Source organism: Zea mays, chromosome 10 (assembly GCF_902167145.1).
Source record: "Zea mays cultivar B73 chromosome 10, Zm-B73-REFERENCE-NAM-5.0, whole genome shotgun sequence".
Classification (NCBI taxonomy): Eukaryota; Viridiplantae; Streptophyta; class Magnoliopsida; order Poales; family Poaceae; genus Zea; species Zea mays.
In genome coordinates, this window is record NC_050105.1 from 140,802,058 (window position 1) to 140,819,611 (window position 17,554).

Sequence of the window (17,554 nt, forward strand, 5' to 3'; positions counted from 1 at the left end):
TCTCAGTGGCAGGACGCTTAACTCTGGTGAAAATAGTGCTTACCTCACAACCAATTTAGTTATTAACCGCCCTTAATGCTCCCAAGGCAACGATTAGTCTACTAGACTCCAAAAGAAGACAATTCCTTTGGGCTGGTTCTGAACGACTGGCGGGCGGAAAGTGCAAAGTCAATTGGAAACGGGTGGCGAGGCCAAAAGCCCTTGGGGGCTTGGGAGTTCTTGATTTGGGCGCTTTTGCGCGTGCCTTGCGCGCGCGATGGCTCTGGCATAATTGCACCTCATCACGGAATATATGGGACAATTTAGAGATTCCTTGCTCTGATGCTGATAGACTGTTTTTTGTGGCATCAACGAATATTGAGATTGGTGATGGTTCTAAAATCTCCTTCTAGGGCAGCGCTTGGGTGAGGGGGCAAAGGCCAAAGGACTTGGCGCCCCGTCTCTTTTCTATATCAAGAAATAAGAAGAAATCTTTGGCGAAGGCGGTCACAAACAATGCCTGGATCATGGATCTTGCGCTGTTCGACAGACCGATTATTTCCCACCACGTTCATGAGTTCTGCATTCTTTGGTCTGAAGTCCAAAAGATCCAGTTTCACCCAGAACGTGATGATGCCATCACTTGGAATTTCACTACGGATCGCCGCTACACAGTCAAATCGGCATATCAGGCCTAACTTTTGGGCTCTGTTTGCACAAACTATGACCTCATCATCTGGAAGAATTGGGTGCCTCCAAAATGCAAGTTTTTCAGCTGGTTAGCAATTCAAAATCGCATTTGGATAGCAGATCGTTTAGCCACCAGGAATTGGCCCCATGAACCGACTTGCGTCTTGTATCGTGTTGCCTTGGAATCGGGGCTTCACCTTTTTGTGGAATGTCGTTTCACCAAAAGAATTTGGGAGGAAGTTGCTGTTTGGGTAGCTGTTGAGGGCCTGAAACTGTCTAGCTGGGAGCGACTCCCCCTCAATGTGGCATTGGTGGGAGAAATTGACTTTTTTTGTCGAGATGCAATAGGAAAGGCATCAGTTCATTATTGATCCTTGTAAACTGAGAGATTTGGCGAGAAAAACGAGAATCTTTGATCGCAGATTCTCGAGCTGCCAACAAATCATTGCCAAAATCAAGAGTGAGGCGGCAGCCTGGAATTTGGCAGGGGCCAAGCACCTAGCTACCCCTTTAACAACTATTTAGTGGGGCCTGTTTTTATTTTCTGATAAGGTTGGACCTTTGCCTAGTGCTTCGGTCACTGTTTTGACTTAAACCTCTTGTTATTCTTCTTATCAATATATCTTGGCAGACCTCCTGCCTTTAAAAAAAATATGATAGCAACCTCTCTTGCCTCCTGCTTATTAGCTTTCTTTTTTTTCTTGGATATACAAAAGATTTACGTATTATTCGAACCATGATAGAATAGTTTTATGCAACCAACACATTTATGCTGAACTTCTTACAAGGTCTACATTAGGCTGGACCGCTAAACCAACGTAGCATACAGGTTCACAAATCAATATTACGTAAATAACAGATAACCAAGATAAGTGCAGCGACCCAACTTACACGTCCTAACTCTAATGCATGGGAAGTGTGCTCCTAGAGCTTCGACATTAAGAGCCAGTTTCACAGGGCTTTGGCTCTGGCTTTTCTATGAGAAAAAGGCAGGACCATGCGAAAAGCACCTAGATCCAGAGCCATTTTTATACTATCCAGAAGAAACTACAAATAGTAGCTTCACCAGCTTTGGCTCTAGCTCTAGCGCTTTAATACAGGGAAATGGTTGTGACTCTATAATAAGTCATTTCTTCCAAATGATTTGTAAAATAGCTACAGCTCTACCAGAAAAACTGTTTTCTAGAAAAAAATCAGAGCTAAAACTGTTTTTAGGTAAACCAGAACCCTACCAAACGAGCCCTACAAATGTTGGGTCCACTCTCATAGAGCTTCTCATAAACCTTTATTTCCAACACACTCGGTGTGAACAGACTCGTGGTGAAACACAACCGCCGCATAACTAGAATCTCACCCAGGGAAACAAAAACTGTCTGGAACCAGAAGTTTATCGTTTTTTCGAAACCGTCGGCCCTACTACACGAAAACGTTGAAGGAGTGTCAGTCACTTTAAGAGTGTCGGCCCTCACACTCTTAATACGAGTAAAAGCATCTATTTCAGAGTGTCGGCTTATTTCAGTAAAAATATGGGTTTTTGTCCCACACTCTTTGCCTAGTTTCTTGTAGTGCCCGGAAAGGTTTCCCACCGATTTTTTAAATTTCGGTTCAAATACACAAAATATTTCATTATTAAAATAAAAATATGATAAAAGACTAAATCTTATTCTGGTGTATCTCATATTTATATTTATTTTATTTTTAAAAATTAATCAATATTTTTGGTTACAAACAATTAAAACCGTATAAAAACAATGCAAACAAGAAAAAAAATACTAGTTTACCGCCGAGAAATCTCGGCAAATCGTTTTGGTTGTGTTGACACCTTTTTGGAGCGCCAAACACTCAATAAGAACCGACGGCGATGCTCTCTGGTCAGGCGTGGACGGTCCGCGACCAAGGCCCGGACGGTCCGCGACCTGGCACAGGAGCTAGGGTTCCTGCCTGACGGCCGGACGGTCCGCGCCCTAGGGCCGAACGGTCCGCGCGTGCGCAGGGGCGGCGGAAGATCACCGGCGGCGCCTGGATCTCGCTCCCGGGAGGGACCCCATTGGGGAGGAGAGATCCTAGGTGGTGTCTAGGCTCGGGTAGACCGACCTAGACTCCTCTAATCGACGTAGAGCCGAAGAGAAGCGGAGGATTTGGGGATTGGAAGACTAAACCTAAACTAGACTAGAACTACTCCTAGGATAAAATATAAATTATATTGATTGAAGGTTCGATTGATTCATTCAAATCGGCCCTATACCTCTCTATTTATAGAGGAGGGGGGCTGGACCCTTTACAAACTAAATTCCGAGTTAATTCCGCGAATCTAGCTAACAACTGTAGCACAAAACTTGGAACCCTATTCTGTTCTGCGCACGTGCGGACCATCCGACCCACAGGCGCGGACCGTCCGGCCTCAGGGCCGGACCGTGCGCAGCTCAATTTGGAGCTCAACATATGCCCCTGCCTTTTGGTGGAGCTGAGCGAACCAAAAGCAACTAACTCATGTGATCGCATCGGTTTTCTTAGGCATCTTGCCATATACTAGGATGGTACTGTTTCAGGAAACGCCCATTCAAAGCCTTGGGTAAATCTGAAAGGGAATTAGGCTTTCACCTAGTTCCCAAATAATTTTGGTGGTTGAATTGCCCAACGCAAATCTTTGGACTAACTAGTTTGCCCAAGTGTATAGATTATACAGGTGTTAAAGGTTCACATTCAGTCAATAAAAAGACCAATTGTTGGATTCAACAAAGGAGCAATGAGGCAACCGAGGGCACCTCTGGCTGGAGGCACCGGACTGTCCGGTGTGCACCGGACAGTGTCCGGTGCGCCCAGAGGACACCAACTCAAACTCTTCGCCCTCGGGAATTCTCGGAAGCCGGCGCGCTATAATTCACCGGACTGTCCGGTGTGCACCGGACATGTCCGGTGCTCCAAGGAAGCGCGGTCTCCAGAACTCGCCAGCCTCGGGTTCGCGCGGCAGCCGCTCCGCTAAAATTCACCGGACTGTCCGGTGTGCCAGCGGAGCAACGGCTCCCTGCGGCGCCAACGGCTCCCTGCGGTGCATTTAATGCGCGCGCAGCGCGCGCAGACGTCAGGCACGCCCATACCGGTGCACCGGACATCAAACAGTACCTGTCCGGTGTGCACCGGACACCCAGGCGGGCCCACAAGTCAGAAGCTCCAACGGCTAGAATCCAACGGCAGTGATGACGTGGCACAGGCACCGGACTGTCCGGTGTGCACCGGACTGTCCGGTGCGCCATCGAACAGACAGGTTCCCAACGGCCACATTTGGTGGTTGGGGCTATAAATACCCCAACCACTGTAACACCCGGTTTTAAGGAACAAAGCCGGGTGCATCTCATACATGCGCCAAGAAGACAACATATATAATAACAGAGTGTATAGAGATAAATGTCATAAAACATCAGAGTATTTATTACATAGCGGAAGACAAAAAGAATAAACATAAAACGAACTAAGGATCGTTGGCGCCAATGTCGACTGAGAAACGCCACCTAGATCAGATCAAACTCCTCGATACTTGGCTCCACCTGAACCACCTGTTCTTCTCCTGTGGGGGGGTGTGAGACAGCAAGAGTGAGCTCACATACGTTCATAGCTCAACAAGTTGTGGGGAATAATGTGGCATGAACTCACCAAAGGTGGGAGTTCATGAAGTGTAAGGCTGATCAATGAAGTAAAGGCTGAGGCTGAGCATTGCTTTTATAAGTTGGTCAAAATTTTATTAGCAATTACTAGGTGTAAGTAAATACCAAACCTTAATAATAATAAAGAAAAGTAATAGTAAAATAATCCCAAATGCAATGCAAATGTCAAATTAAATTTAAGTTCCATAATTAATCATGTGAGGGTCCGAGCCGCTCATGACCGTGAGCACGGCTAGTATACCAGTTTTACACTCTGCAGAGGTTGCACATCTTTACCTACAAGTCATGTTACCCATCTGCCAAGAGACGGCCAATCCCATACACCTCTACCGAGGAGGCGAGGCAGGGTAACACTACGAGGCCTTTACAAAGTTCCACTAGCTTCAGAAATCCCGCTACAGTTTATAGGAAGCTCCAGTGCAGGGTTCTTGCCTGACCGCCATCGCAGCAAAATCAACCCAAGGACCTCCCTACACTGACCACTCCCCTACTGCCCTTGCCCCTTTCGGGTAAGGAAGACCTCCACTAGCTTTCCTAGTTAATCAGCCAAGGGCGTCCCATTATACCCTTGTGGTAGCACTGTTTTCCCGGGTGGTCGCTCCATGTTCCCATTAATTTAATGATCTTAACATGAATAGTAATAATAACAAGATAATAAAAGAATAATCATGAATATTGTATCTCCATACCCAATCCACATAAAGCAATAGCAAGTACTACCCAAAAATATTTCAGGGGTGAACAAGGTATAGAGGTAATCAAAACTGGGGTAACCTATTGGGTCCCATCAAAATTAACCTATGCAGATCATTAAAATTAATAAGAACATGGCTGGGAAAAGTAAGTGATCAAGGGCACAACTTGCCTTCAATGAGCTCCTGCTCAGCTACTCCTACTTGCTGAACCTCAGATTCCACAGTGGCCTCGTCTATTCGCATCAACACAATACATACATAGTATAGCCAAAATCAACATCACACCAAACATGTAAATAAAATATACAGTAAATTTCTACACATTAAAATGAGATCATAGGAACTGGAATCACTAAATTTGGAGTTATAGAATTTAAGTTATGAATTTCCTAAGGTTTAATGTGATTAAAATAGAGTTAAGTGACAAATTAATTTTCCTACTGTTTTCATGTAGAAAAAGAGACTCTAGACGATGGAGAATAAAATTACAAAATTTTAAGAACTGGAATGGAGTGATTTGGACTAAAAATGGATTTTCTATGCATTTTACAAGTTTCTATATTTGTTTTTGTATTAAAAACGAATTTCTATAATTAATTCTCTGTTTTCAATCATCTCAGGACTGGGCCTCATTTTTCAGAAAGTCCAGGGGTTAAACCTGCAAAAACTCCACAGACTCAGATCTATCGTGCGCTGGACGACGGGTTGATATAGGTAAAGGACAGGGGCTCTTTAACAAAATGTATCCGCGAAGGGGTATGGATGTTTTCTGGCCGCACGAACTAAGATCAAGGGCTAGGATTAGATTGGGTCCCCAGCGAACCGGTACGCATGCGACACCGTTGGATCCGGGATCGGCGCACAGGATTTAATGGGATCAGCACTGTATTCTGCCGACCGATCAAAAATCAACGACCAAGATCTTAAAGTGCAGAATTGAATCTAGCGCGTCCCTCTGGAGATCCGACGGCCAGCGCCCATCACCCACATCACCGATACGCAACAGCGCGCGGCGGCGCCCCAAGGCCAAGCGACGGCGCCATGGCCAGCGTGCACGATCCCGGCAATCCCCCAGCTATTCTCCAATACGACTTAGGGTACAGGAAGAGGAGGACATCGCGAAGTCGATAGGGCATACTCACCAAGGAACACGACGAAGGTTCAGCGACCACGGCGAAGGATGGATCTGTGCACCCACCAGTCTTCGGCGAGGGATTAGAAGGACGTCGGAGCACCCAACCCGATACTGAGGTTGCAGACACTCCCGCCGAGGCATAGTGGAGCTCCCCGACCTACTCAATTCGGGCGGCACACCGATTCCAGCGAGGTTCCTCTTACGGCAACAATGGCGGGTGGAAAATCTGGAGACGACAGTGGCAGCGTGAAGAAATCAACGAGGCAATGGCTTACGGAGATGTGGGGAAGTCGTCCGCCTTTGTAGCCAGCGTGAGACGGAGTCGTGCCGCGGGGAAATAAGGTGACCCAACGGCAGCGCCGAGGTGTTCGGCGTGGTCCGCAAATCCTGCGGAGACGACGACTGGAAGGGTTTGGAGCTGACTGACGCGTAGGCCAGCCCGGCAGAGAGACATCCGTGGATGGCAAACCCTGAACGGCCGGGCCCACCGATCAGTCATACAGATGAGCGCGTGAGAGGGGCTGACCCCAGGGGCCCGTATGGCAGTGGGCGTCAAGCGTGCGCGTGGGGAATTGGGGGGGTTGGGCCGCGCGCTGGAAAGACCTAGTGGGCCGAATGGCGTGTAGTTGGCCCAACTGCGACAGCTTTCTCTTTTCTTTTAATTTTTATTTTCTGTTCTTATTATTCATAAATATTTTGAATTCCAATTTGAATTTGAATCTGCTTATGAGCTCCACCTTTGAGTCAGGTGTCACATTAAATCTCTAGTATAGAAATAATATTTTATTTATTTATATTATTTTTACTCACATAAAATTTTCTTTCTTTCCTTTCCTAGGGTTTCTTTTAGATTGTCCAATTCTACTTTGGACTTTATTCCAATTCTTGTAACATGATTTTTTATTTTGTCATAAAATGCACACAAAATAAAATCCAGCATGATGCACAATTGAATAGTATATCTGTTCATTAATTATTTGCTTTTGAATATGGTGTTCACATGTGATGATGCATAAAGGTCAAACTCACATAAGGAGAATTTTTTTTCTCTATTTGTATTATTTCTAACAAATTACAAATTGGGCATTACAACCACCCCACCATTCATTGCATCCAAGTTTTCCACTTCTCAACTACTACAAGAGCTCTAGCATTCAATTCTAGACACATTCAAAGAGATCAAATCCTCTCCAATTCCACACAAAACCCTAGTGACTAGTGAGAGTGATTTGCCGTGTTCATTTGAGCTCTTGCGCTTGGATTGCTTCTTTTCTTCCTCACTTGTTCTTGAGATCAAAACTCCATTGTAATCAAGGCAAGAGGCACCAATTGTGTGGTGGCCCTTGCGGGGAAGTTTTGTTCCCGGCTTTGATTTGAGAAGAGAAGCTCACTCGATCCGTGGATCGTTTGAGAGAGGGAAGGGTTGAAAGAGACCCGGCCTTTGTGGCCTCCTCAACGGGGAGTAGGTTTGCAAGAACCGAACCTCGGTAAAACAAATCTCCGTGTCTCACTTGCTTATTCGCTTGGGATTTGTTTTGCGCCCTCTCTTGCAGACTCGTTCCTTATTACTAACGCTAACCCCGGCTTGTAGTTGTGTTTATATTTGTAAATTTCAGTTTCGCCCTATTCACCCCCCCTCTAGGCGACTATCAATTGGTATCAAAGCCCGGTGCTTCATTAGAGCCTAACCGCTCGAAGTGATGTCGGGAGATCACGCCAAGAAGGAGATGGAGACCGGCGAAAAGCCCACTACAAGCCACGGGAGCACTTCATCGGAAGAGTCCCACACCAAAAGGAGGGAGAAGAAGAAGAGCTCCTCCAAAGGGAAGGAGAAGAAATCTTCTTCTCACCACAAAGAGAAGAAGGAAAAATCTTCTTCCCACAAGCCGCATCGGAAAGGCGACAAGCACAAGAGGATGAGGAAGGTGGTCTACTACGAGACCGACACTTCATCAACATCGACCTCCGACTCCGATGCGCCCTCCGTCACTTCTAAGCGCCAAGAGCGCAAGAAGTATAGTAAGATCCCCCTACGCTACCCTCGCATTTCCAAACATACACCTTTACTTTCCGTCCCATTAGGCAAACCACCAACTTTTGATGGTGAAGATTACGCTAGGTGGAGCGATTTAATGCGATTTCATCTAACCTCGCTCCACAAAAGCATATGGGATGTTGTTGAGTTTGGCGCGCAGGTACCATCCGTAGGGGATGAGGACTATGATGAGGATGAGGTGGCCCAAATCGAGCACTTCAACTCTCAAGCAACAACAATACTCCTCGCCTCTCTAAGTAAAGAGGAGTATAACAAAGTACAAGGGTTGAAGAGCGCCAAGGAGATTTGGGATGTACTCAAAACCGCGCACGAGGGAGACGAGCTCACCAAGATCACCAAGCGGGAAACGATCGAGGGGGAGCTCGGTCGGTTCCGGCTTCACAAAGGAGAGGAGCCACAACACATGTACAACCGGCTCAAGACTTTGGTGAACCAAGTGCGCAACCTCGGGAGCAAGAAGTGGGACGATCACGAAGTGGTAAATGTTATTTTAAGATCTCTCATTTTTCTTAATCCCACTCAAGTTCAATTGATTCATGGTAATCCTAGATATACTAAAATGACCCCCGAGGAAGTTATCGGGCATTTTGTAAGTTTTGAGTGCATGATAGAAGGCTCGAGGAAAATCAACGAGCTTGGCGACTCATCCGAAGCCCAACCCGTTGCATTCAAGGCAACGGAGGAGAAGAAGGAGGAGTCTACACCAAGTCGACAGCCAATAGACGCCTCCAAGCTTGACAATGAGGAGATGGCGCTCGTCATTAAGAGCTTCCGCCAAATCCTCAAGCAAAGGAGGGGGAAGGATTACAAGTCCCGCTCCAAGAAGGTTTGCTACAAGTGTGGTAAGCCCGGTCATTTTATTGCTAAATGTCCTATATCTAGTGACAGTGACCGAGGTGACGACAAGAAGGGGAGGCGAAAGGAGAAAAAGAAGTACTACAAGAAGAAGGGCGGCGATGCCCATGTTTGTCGCGAGTGGGACTCCGACGAGAGCTCAAGCGACTCCTCCGACGACGAGGACGCCGCCAACATCGCCGTCACCAAGGGACTCCTCTTCCCCAACGTTGGCCACAAGTGCCTCATGGCAAAGGACGACAAAAAGAAGGTTAAATCTAAATCCTCCACTAAATATGAATCCTCTAGTGATGACAATGCTAGTGATGAGGAAGATAACTTGCGTTCCCTTTTTGCCAACCTTAACATAGCTCAAAAAGAAAAATTAAATGAATTGGTTAGTGCTATTCATGAAAAAGATGACCTTTTGGATTCCCAAGAGGATTGTCTAATTAAAGAAAACAAAAAACATGTTAAGGTTAAAAAGGCTTATGCTCTAGAAGTAGAAAAATGTGAAAAATTATCTAGTGAGCTAAGCACTTGCCGTGAGATGATTGACAACCTTAGGAATGAAAATGCTATTTTAAATGCTAAGGTTGATTCTCATGTTTGTAATGTTTCAATTCCCACTCCTAGAGATAATAATGATGATTTGCTTGCTAGGATTGAAGAATTGAACATTTCTCTTGCTAGCCTTAGGTTAGAGAATGAAAATTTGATTGCTAAGGCTAAAGATTTTGATGTTTGCAAAGTTACAATTGCCGATCTTAGAGATAAGAATGATATACTTCGTGCTAAGATTGTGGAACTTAATTCTTGCAAACCATCTACATCTACCATTGAGCATGTCACCATTTGTACTAGATGTAGAGATGTTGATATTAATGCTATTCATGATCATATGACTTTAATTAAACAACAAAATGATCATATAGCAAAACTAGATGCTAAAATTGCCGAGCACAACTTAGAAAATGAGAAATTTAAATTTGCTCGTAGCATGCTTTATAATGGGAGACGCCCGGGCATTAAGGATGGCATTGGCTTCCAAAGGGGAGACAATGTCAAAATTAGTGCCCCTCCTAAGAGATTGTCCAACTTTGTTAAGGGCAAAGCTCCCATGCCTCAGGATAACGAGGGTTACATTTTATACCCTGCCGGCTATCCTGAGAGCAAAATTAGGAAGATTCATTCTAGGAAGTCTCACTCTGGCCCTAATCATGCTTTTATGTATAAGGGTGAGACATCTAGTTCTAGGCAACCAACCCATGCTAAGTTGCCTAAGAAGAAAATTCCTAATGCATCAAATGATCATGCCATTTCATTCAAAACTTTTGATGCATCTTATGTGCTTACTAGCAAATCCGGCAAGGTAGTTGCCAAATTTGTTGGGGGCAAACACAAGGGCTCCAAGACTTGTGTTTGGGTACCCAAAGTTCTTGTTTCTAATGCCAAAGGACCCAAAACAGTTTGGGTACCTAAAGTCAAGAACTAAAATTGTTTTGTAGGTTTATGCATCCGGGGGCTCAAGTTGGATACTCGACAGCGGGTGCACAAACCACATGACAGGGGAGAAAAGAATGTTCTCCTCATATGAGAAAAACCAAGATCCCCAACGAGCTATCACATTCGGGGATGGAAATCAAGGTTTGGTCAAAGGATTGGGTAAAATTGCTATATCTCCTGACCATTCTATTTCCAATGTTTTTCTTGTAGATTCTTTAGATTACAACTTGCTTTCTGTTTCTCAATTATGTCAAATGGGCTACAACTGTCTTTTTACTGATGTAGGTGTCACTGTCTTTAGAAGAAGTGATGATTCAATAGCATTTAAGGGAGTGTTAGAGGGTCAGCTATACCTGGTAGATTTTGATAGAGCTGAACTCGACACTTGCTTAATTGCTAAGACTAACATGGGTTGGCTCTGGCACCGCCGACTAGCCCATGTTGGGATGAAGAATCTTCACAAGCTTCTAAAAGGAGAGCACATTTTAGGATTAACAAATGTTCATTTTGAGAAAGACAGGATTTGTAGCGCATGCCAGGCAGGGAAGCAAGTTGGAGTCCATCATCCACACAAGAACATCATGACGACCGACAGGCCGCTTGAGCTGCTCCACATGGATCTATTCGGCCCGATTGCTTACATAAGCATCGGCGGGAGTAAGTATTGTCTTGTAATAGTGGATGATTATTCTCGCTTCACTTGGGTATTCTTTTTACAGGAAAAATCTCAAACCCAAGAGACCTTAAAGGGATTCTTGAGACGGGCTCAAAATGAGTTCGGATTAAGGATCAAGAAAATAAGAAGCGACAACGGGACGGAGTTCAAGAACTCTCAAATTGAAGGCTTCCTTGAGGAGGAGGGCATCAAGCATGAGTTCTCTTCTCCCTACACACCTCAACAAAATGGTGTAGTGGAGAGGAAGAATCGAACTCTATTGGACATGGCAAGAACCATGCTTGACGAGTACAAGACACCGGACCGGTTTTGGGCCGAAGCGGTCAACACCGCCTGCTACGCCATCAACCGGTTATATCTTCACCGAATCCTCAAGAAGACATCATATGAACTCCTAACCGGTAAAAAGCCCAACATTTCATACTTTAGAGTTTTTGGTAGCAAATGCTTTATTCTTGTTAAAAGAGGTAGAAAATCTAAATTTGCACCTAAAACTGTAGAAGGCTTTTTACTAGGATATGACTCAAACACAAGGGCATATAGAGTCTTTAACAAGTCCACTGGACTAGTTGAAGTTTCATGTGACGTTGTGTTTGATGAAACTAACGGCTCTCAAGTAGAGCAAGTTGATCTTGATGAGATAGGTGAAGAACAGGCTCCATGCATAGCGCTAAGGAACATGTCCATTGGGGATGTGTGTCCTAAGGAATCCGAAGAGCCTCCACAGGCACAAGATCAACCATCCTCCTCCATGCAAGCATCTCCACCGACTCAAATTGAGGATGAAGCTCAAGTTGATGAAGTAGAAGAACAAGCAAATGAGCCACCTCAAGATGATGGCATTGATCAAGGGGGAGATGCAAATGAGGAAGACAAGGAGGATGAGGAGCAAAGGCCGCCACACCCAAGAGTCCACCAAGCAATCCAACGAGATCACCCCGTCGACACCATCCTCGGCGACATTCATAAGGGGGTAACTACTCGATCTCGGGTTGCACATTTTTGTGAGCATTACTCTTTTGTTTCCTCTATTGAGCCAAACAGGGTAGAGGAAGCTCTCCAAGATTCGAATTGGGTGGTGGCAATGCAAGAGGAGCTCAACAACTTCATTAGAAATGAGGTATGGCACTTGGTTCCACGTCCTAACCAAAATATTGTAGGAACCAAATGGGTCTTCCGCAACAAACAAGATGAGCATGGTGTGGTGACAAGGAACAAAGCACGACTTGTGGCCAAGGGATACTCCCAAGTCGAAGGTTTGGATTTCGGTGAAACCTATGCACCCGTAGCTAGGCTTGAGTCAATTCGCATATTATTAGCCTATGCTACTTACCATGGCTTTAAGCTTTATCAAATGGACGTGAAAAGTGCCTTCCTCAACGGACCAATCAAGGAAGAGGTCTATGTTGAGCAACCTCCCGGCTTTGAAGACAGTGAGTATCTTAACCATGTTTATAGGCTCTCTAAGGCGCTTTATGGGCTCAAGCAAGCCCCAAGAGCATGGTATGAATGCCTAAGAGATTTCCTTATTGCTAATGGCTTCAAAGTCGGCAAGGCCGATCCTACACTCTTTACTAAAACTCTTGAAAATGACTTGTTTGTATGCCAAATTTATGTTGATGATATTATATTTGGGTCTACTAACGAGTCTACATGTGAAGAGTTTAGTAGGATCATGACACAGAAATTCGAGATGTCTATGATGGGGGAGTTGAAGTATTTTCTAGGATTTCAAGTGAAGCAACTCCAAGAGGGCACCTTCATCAGCCAAACAAAGTACACTCAAGACATCCTAAGCAAGTTTGGAATGAAGGATGCCAAGCCCATCAAAACACCCATGGGAACAAATGGGCATCTCGACCTCGACACGGGAGGTAAGTCCGTGGATCAAAAGGTATACCGGTCGATGATTGGTTCATTGCTTTATTTATGTGCATCTCGACCGGACATTATGCTTTCCGTATGCATGTGTGCAAGATTCCAATCCGACCCTAAGGAATCCCACCTTACGGCCGTAAAACGAATCTTGAGATATTTGGCTTACACACCTAAGTTTGGGCTTTGGTACCCTCGGGGATCCACGTTTGATTTAATTGGTTATTCGGATGCCGATTGGGCGGGGTGCAAAATTAATAGGAAGAGCACATCGGGGACTTGCCAGTTCTTGGGAAGATCCTTGGTGTCTTGGGCTTCAAAGAAGCAAAATTCGGTCGCTCTTTCCACCGCCGAAGCCGAGTACATTGCCGCAGGACATTGTTGCGCGCAATTGCTCTGGATGAGGCAAACCCTGCGGGACTATGGTTACAAATTAACCAAAGTCCCTTTGCTATGTGATAATGAGAGTGCAATCAAAATGGCCGACAATCCCGTCGAGCATAGCCGCACTAAGCACATAGCCATTCGGTATCATTTTCTTAGGGATCACCAACAAAAGGGGGATATCGAGATTTCTTACATTAATACTAAAGATCAATTACCCGATATCTTTACCAAGCCACTTGATGAACAATCTTTTACCAGACTTAGGCATGAGCTCAATATTCTTGATTCTAGAAATTTCTTTTGCTAGCTTGCACACATAGCTCATTTGAATACCTTTGATCATATCTCTTTTATATGCTATGACTAATGTGTTTTCAAGTCTATTTCAAACCAAGTCATAGGTATATTGAAAGGGAATTGGAGTTTTCGGCAAAGACAAAGGCTTCCACTCCGTAACTCATCCTTCGTTATCACTCCAACCATCTCTCTATTCTTTGGGGGAGAAATGAGCATCAAAGAAAAGGACTTCGTCTTTGGTATAATCTCAACTCATTTACTTATGACCAAAAGGGAAGAAATTACTTCGAAGGCTCTAATGATTCCATTTTTGGCGATTCATGCCAAAAAGGGGGAGAAATGAGCCCAAAGCAAAAGGACCGCACCACCACCAATTTCAAAAAAAAAACTTAGTGTTTTCAAAGAAGTATTTATCAATTGGTATCCTATTGTGTTCAAAAGGGGGAGCAAGTAGTATTTCAAAATGGTATATCAAAACCCTCTTGAACGCTAAGAGGAGTATCTCATTTAGGGGGAGTTTTGTTAAGTCAAAGGAAAAGCATTTAAAACAAGGGGGAGAAAATTTCAAATCTTGAAAATGCTTTTGCAAACTCTTATTCATTTACCTTTGACTATTTGCAAAAGATCTTTGAAATGGATTTACAAAAGGATTTGCTAAAACAAAACATGTGGTGCAAACGTGGTCCAAAATGCTAAATAAGAAAGAAACATTCCATGCATATCTTGTAAGTAGTTTTATTGGCTCAATTCCAAGCAACCTTTACACTTACATTATGCAAACTAGTTCAATTATGCACTTCTATATTTGCTTTGGTTTGTGTTGGCATCAATCACCAAAAAGGGGGAGATTGAAAGGGAATTAGGCTTTCACCTAGTTCCCAAATAATTTTGGTGGTTGAATTGCCCAACGCAAATCTTTGGACTAACTAGTTTGCCCAAGTGTATAGATTATACAGGTGTTAAAGGTTCACATTCAGTCAATAAAAAGACCAAGTGTTGGATTCAACAAAGGAGCAATGAGGCAACCGAGGGCACCTCTGGCTGGAGGCACCGGACTGTCCGGTGTGCACCGGACAGTGTCCGGTGCGCCCAGAGGACACCAACTCAAACTCTTCGCCCTCGGGAATTCTCGGAAGCCGGCGCGCTATAATTCACCGGACTGTCCGGTGTGCACCGGACATGTCCGGTGCTCCAAGGAAGCGCGGTCTCCAGAACTCGCCAGCCTCGGGTTCGCGCGGCAGCCGCTCCGCTAAAATTCACCGGACTGTCCGGTGTGCACCGGACTGTCCGGTGTGCCAGCGGAGCAACGGCTCCCTGCGGCGCCAACGGCTCCCTGCGGTGCATTTAATGCGCGCGCAGCGCGCGCAGACGTCAGGCACGCCCATACCGGTGCACCGGACATCAAACAGTACCTGTCCGGTGTGCACCGGACACCCAGGCGGGCCCACAAGTCAGAAGCTCCAACGGCTAGAATCCAACGGCAGTGATGACGTGGCACGGGCACCGGACTGTCCGGTGTGCACCGGACTGTCCGGTGCGCCATCGAACAGACAGGTTCCCAACGGCCACATTTGGTGGTTGGGGCTATAAATACCCCAACCACCCCACCATTCATTGCATCCAAGTTTTCCACTTCTCAACTACTACAAGAGCTCTAGCATTCAATTCTAGACACATTCAAAGAGATCAAATCCTCTCCAATTCCACACAAAACCCTAGTGACTAGTGAGAGTGATTTGCCGTGTTCATTTGAGCTCTTGCGCTTGGATTGCTTCTTTTCTTCCTCACTTGTTCTTGAGATCAAAACTCCATTGTAATCAAGGCAAGAGGCACCAATTGTGTGGTGGCCCTTGCGGGGAAGTTTTGTTCCCGGCTTTGATTTGAGAAGAGAAGCTCACTCGATCCGTGGATCGTTTGAGAGAGGGAAGGGTTGAAAGAGACCCGGCCTTTGTGGCCTCCTCAACGGGGAGTAGGTTTGCAAGAACCGAACCTCGGTAAAACAAATCTCCGTGTCTCACTTGCTTATTCGCTTGGGATTTGTTTTGCGCCCTCTCTTGCAGACTCGTTCCTTATTACTAACGCTAACCCCGGCTTGTAGTTGTGTTTATATTTGTAAATTTCAGTTTCGCCCTATTCACCCCCCCTCTAGGCGACTATCAAAATCCTTCCCTTGTAATGTTTGTAGTAAATAGGCGTTACCAGACATTACCTGTTTTACTTTATAAGGACCCTCCCAGCTTGACGACCATTTCCCAAACTTCCGGTCTTTATTCCTTAGAGGCAAGATGGTCTTCCACACTAGGTCCCCTACTTGAAATGATTTTGCTTTGACCTTCTTGTTGTAAGCCCTGGCTACCATGATCTTGTCCTTTTCTATTGCTCCCAAAGCTATCACTCTCTTGTCAGTCACCTCATCAATATTATCCATCATCGAATTATAATAATCAGTGATGGTTAGATTATTTTGTCTAGCGAACCTGACAGCATTCAAACTTATTTCCACAGGCAACACTACTTCCTGCCCATAGACAATCTTAAAAGGAGATACTTTAGTAGAACTATGTTTAGATATTCTGTGAGCCTATAAAGCTTCGGACAAAATCTTATGCCAATGCTTAGGATTATCAGATATCTTCTTTTTTATCAAGTTAATCAATGTCCTATTACTAGACTTGGCATGCCCATTGGCCTGAGCATAATATGGAGATGAATTAAGCAACTTAATTCTATATAATTCAGCAAATTCACGTACCTCCTTTGGCATAAAAGAAGTTCCTTGATCTGTAGTCAAGGTCTGGGGAATGCCGAATCTATGAATAATATGCTCAGTTATGAACTCAATTACCTCCTTGTGTGTCATGTTCTTCAAAGCAACGGCTTCAGTACATTTGGTAAAGTAGTCAGTGGCAACTATCACCAACTGATGCCCCTTTGATGGTGAAGGATGAATTTCTCCAATAAAGTCTAATCTCCATCCTCTGAAAGGCCAAGGCTTGATGATGGGATGTACTTTGGCTGCAGGGACCAACTGTAGGTCGCCGAATTCTCGACACACTTGGTATCCTTTGTAGTACTTGAAACAATCAGCTATCATGTTAGGCCAATAAAAACCAGACCTTCGCAACAACCACTTCATCCTTGGAGCCGATTGATGGGTACCACAAATTCCTTCATGTACTTCGACCATGGCTAATATAGCATCATCTGGGCCCAAGCACTTAAGCAGGACGTCATTGATTGTTCGGCAGTAGAGTTCATCACTTATCAAAACATACTTGAAAGTTGTACGCCAAATGTTTTTATCTGTCCTAATATTGGGATTTGGTAAATAATTAGTTATGGGCGTCCTCCAATCACTTGCATCGGCTTCATTATCAGCCGAATCAATTAGGAGAACTTTCCTGGTAACCCCGGACGGTCCGGCGTCTTCACGCGGACGGTCCGCGACCTAGGGAATTGGCCCTGCACCGGTTATCAGATTTTCAGTGTTGTGAAATCTCCTTCACTTTATCCGATAACCTGATGCATCTTGTGCCAAATTGTTAGCTCTATGATTCTCAACTCTAGAGATATGCCGAATACTGAATCCGTCAAAAGAATGGATTATGCTCCAACATTTTTCAAGGTAACTATTTAGAGTACCATCAAAACATTGATATTCTTCTAACACCTATTGGACGACCAGCTGAGAATCACCAAATGCCTTCACATGTTTTACTCTCATACAATTTAAAAGTTCCAAGCCGAATAAAAGGGCCTCAT